Below are 3549 nucleotides of genomic sequence, written 5' to 3' on the forward strand. Positions count from 1 at the left end.
TTCTCTTGGGTTGACTCAGCCTCTCCCTGACCTTGAGAACTAGTGGGAAGCATCCCATTAGTGGCTAAGGGTGCATCAGGTTTGTCCACTCTTTTGCCACTCTTCAGCACTGTGACCGACTGGACTTGCTCTTTCCCTTGACCCGTTTGACTATTTGGGTTACCTATTGGCTGACTTGGCAATTGGCCAGCCTCCCTCCTACTTATGGCATCGGCTAGCTGATCCAGTTGGTTCTCTAGCTTATTAATGGATTAAGTATGTGAGTGAAGCAGTTGTGTGTTCTGCTCGAGTCCACTTAATGCTTTTAGTACCTTTTCCTCAAAGGATTCATTCTGTTGGGGTTGAGGATATGGTGGCTGTCCACCTATATAGGCATTGGTTTGAACATTAAATGGTGGCCTATATGGTGGGTTTGGAGGATTATTAGGTACTGAGTTTCTCCATGAAAAGTTTGGGTGGTTTCGCCATCCTGGGTTATAAGTACTGGAAAAGGAATTATTACCCGGTGTAGGGAAACTTTGATCCGTTTGCACTTATTCCTGAATAAACTCAGGGTATTGTGCAGCCGAAGGATAGTTTGTTACATAGTGACTAGGGCTAGCACATAGGGAAAGGGGACATAAGATGCTGCCCTATAGACATTAAATAGTCCAATTTCTTGGACAACATATCAACCTTAGCAGTCATCTCTACAGTTGGATTGATCTCATAGGGACCACCCTTCTTTGGTTGCCCAATGTGTGGAATCTCAGTCCGAGAGGCTGAAGCATAATGTTGGGAATTTTCACTTAGGGTTTCAAAAAGATCCCATGCTTCCATCTCATTCTTGTACATAAATGTTTCACCACAAGAGGAGTCTACCATCTACCTATATCGGTCACGAAGACCATCATAAAAGCATTGGACTAACTACCATTTTGGGACAACATGGTGGGGGCACTTCCTAAGTAATTCCTTGAGTCTCTCCCACACTTCATGAAATTGCTCGCCCTCTAATTGGAAGAAACTAGTAATGGCTCTTCTAAGGCTATTAGTCCGGCCAATGGGGAAGAATTTTTTCAGAAATTCCTCCTGCATCCCCGCCCATGTAGTAATCCTAACCGAATCTAGGGAATGAAGCCAGTGTTTGGCTTTGTCCTTTAAGGAGAATGGGAATAGGAGTAACTTTAGGGCATCTTCAGAGAGGTTTTGGATTTTGACTGTAGAGCACACCTCTAAGAACTCATCAAAATGCTTGTAAGGCTCCTCATTAGCAAGTCCATAATAGGATGGTAACATCTGTATGATGCTGGACTTGATCTCATATTGAGTAGCTTGAATGGCAGGCAGTTGAATACAAGATGCAAGGGTATCGGCAGTTGGAGTGAAGTGCTCATTTAGTGGCCTTCCTGGCTGGTTTTCGTCACCCATTTTATTACTATTATCCTTAGGTCTAACCACAGATTGCTCTATTTCGAAGTCAAGGGCAGTCAGGTTGGGGTGCAAAGAACGTCGACCATGCATAAAGCACAACACAGGTTGAACGTGCTAATTAAACAAAAATTAAAACTAGTAATTTAAAACGTGGTAACTAATAAAAATAATTAATTAAAAAAAAATCAGAACTAAAAAAAAAAAAAAATAACTAATTTAAAACTAACGAAAATACTTACCTGGTGTTGGCGGTAGGGCAATTCCACGTGCTGCCCCCGATGAACGGTTACACATATGAGCTTAAGGGGTTGGGGGAGTTAAAGTTAAACCTAAACACCCAATCTAACGCTGGAATAAAATAAAAAAATTACATAAAATAACCCTAATTACATAAAGTCTAGGAATTAAAAGTAAACCAAACGGGCAGCTTGTCCTACTCAATCTACTCGGCTTCCTGCACAAACAAAGAGAATGTTAGGTGTACTAAAATTAACCTAATAAAGAGATTATAAATAAAAATAAAAATTCTGCAATTATAAAATTAAAATTAAAACAAAGTAACACAAAACAACTCAATCAATCCAAGCAACCGTGCTTCGGTTCCCCGGCAACGATGCCAAAATTTGATCTAGTCGTTAACCGGTAAAAAATAAAACCCTAAACTAATCTAGCAAGTAGCAAGTAGCAAGTAAGGTGTCGATCTACGAGGAACAGGAAGGCTAAATTACTAAGATGAAAGCGATGAAAATTAAAATGCAATAAATCTATTTTTAAACTAAGAACAAAAGTAACAACTCTAAACTAACAACGCTGTGCAAATACGGGAGAAGACTATCTTTAGGGTTCGAATCCCCAATGGGTTGCTATTCAATTAAGTTGCATGCTTCAGTTTATTATAACCACAGGCCTAATAATACCACAAAGTGTAGGATTCCTCCTAGGTATGGACTATCTTGACGAGTACTAGCGTCCTTCGCTTATAGGGCTTGGCACGCTTAGTTCGTTCAGCTATAATCTATCATCGGTACAACCACATAAGAACAAAATACCATTACTTGAATGAAAAATAATGAATCACAGAAACAAAATTTTTCTACTAAATACATCAATTAAAATCATCCAAATAGGGATGGGGTCTCAACATCAAGCAATCAAGCATACAAACCAGAATTTTTAAATAACAAACACCATTAGTTCATCTACACCTAAAGATAGAAAGAACTTAGCCAAACATGGTGGAAGGCGACAAAGGACAGCAATGGTGATGATGATCCATGAAGTTGGAACGGTGATCTTCCTCCTCCTTCTTGCCAAACCCAAGATCCAAAAATAAAACAAAAAAGAAAAAAAAGAAGAAAGATGAAATAAGAAGAAGAAGAAGAGAAGAGGGCACGGCTAATGGCTACAAAATCGAATGGGATCCTCTTTGAATGGCAATCTGTCTATGGGTTTATATATCTATAAGAGATTTTAATAATAAAAAAAAGAAAAAAAAAGGAAAGCACGAGAGATAGAAATAATGATGGATATCCAGAATCCGTGAGGGATTTGGATAGAATAGCTATAAGAGGAGGGAGAGAGAAGTGAAATATAATTAGGAATGGTAGGACCCATTAAGGATTTGAGAGGGAGAAGGAGAGAAAATTGAAGTTGGAGTGATAGAGAAATAATCCGTAGTAGATGAGAGGGAGATATTAGGGAGGAGAGAGAGAGTTTAATGTAAATTATCAAGTTAATTAAAATTTTCTTTTTGAGAATATCTCTCTTTCTTGGTCCCGGGTGGCCCCAATCTGAGAATTAAAGTTGCTCCAATTAATACTCCGGACAGTATGAGCCCAATATCGAATATCTTCTGAAAATATCCAAATTTTATGAAATTACGATTATGCCCTTGGGTCTTCAGTGAAGCTTCTTCCCATCTCGCCCTTGATCGCATGTGAGTCGATCCATGGGTAGACTGGTGCCTATGTAGCATTGAACTCCTCCAATCTGGTTTTCTCAATTTAGTCTTCAAAAATGCACTTTTTCTCCAATTCTTTCAATATGCCAAAAATACCCCTGCACCTTGAAAAAGATAGAAAATACCCAAGGTACCTCCATTCTAAGCAGATAAAATGCAGAATTAAATGGGATAAT

The 3549-nt window shown here is 38.9% G+C and overlaps 1 non-coding gene across 1 annotated transcript; it reads left to right on the forward strand.

Moving 5' to 3' along the window:
* Positions 1-922: 922 nt before the first annotated feature.
* On the forward strand, positions 923-1029 carry LOC122653363. The gene has a single exon (XR_006331794.1). It is a non-coding gene; the product is annotated as a small nucleolar RNA R71 (small nucleolar RNA).
* The last annotated feature ends 2520 nt before the right edge of the window (positions 1030-3549 follow it).

The sequence above is a fragment of the Telopea speciosissima genome, chromosome 2, assembly GCF_018873765.1.
Source record: "Telopea speciosissima isolate NSW1024214 ecotype Mountain lineage chromosome 2, Tspe_v1, whole genome shotgun sequence".
NCBI lineage: Eukaryota > Viridiplantae > Streptophyta > Magnoliopsida > Proteales > Proteaceae > Telopea > Telopea speciosissima.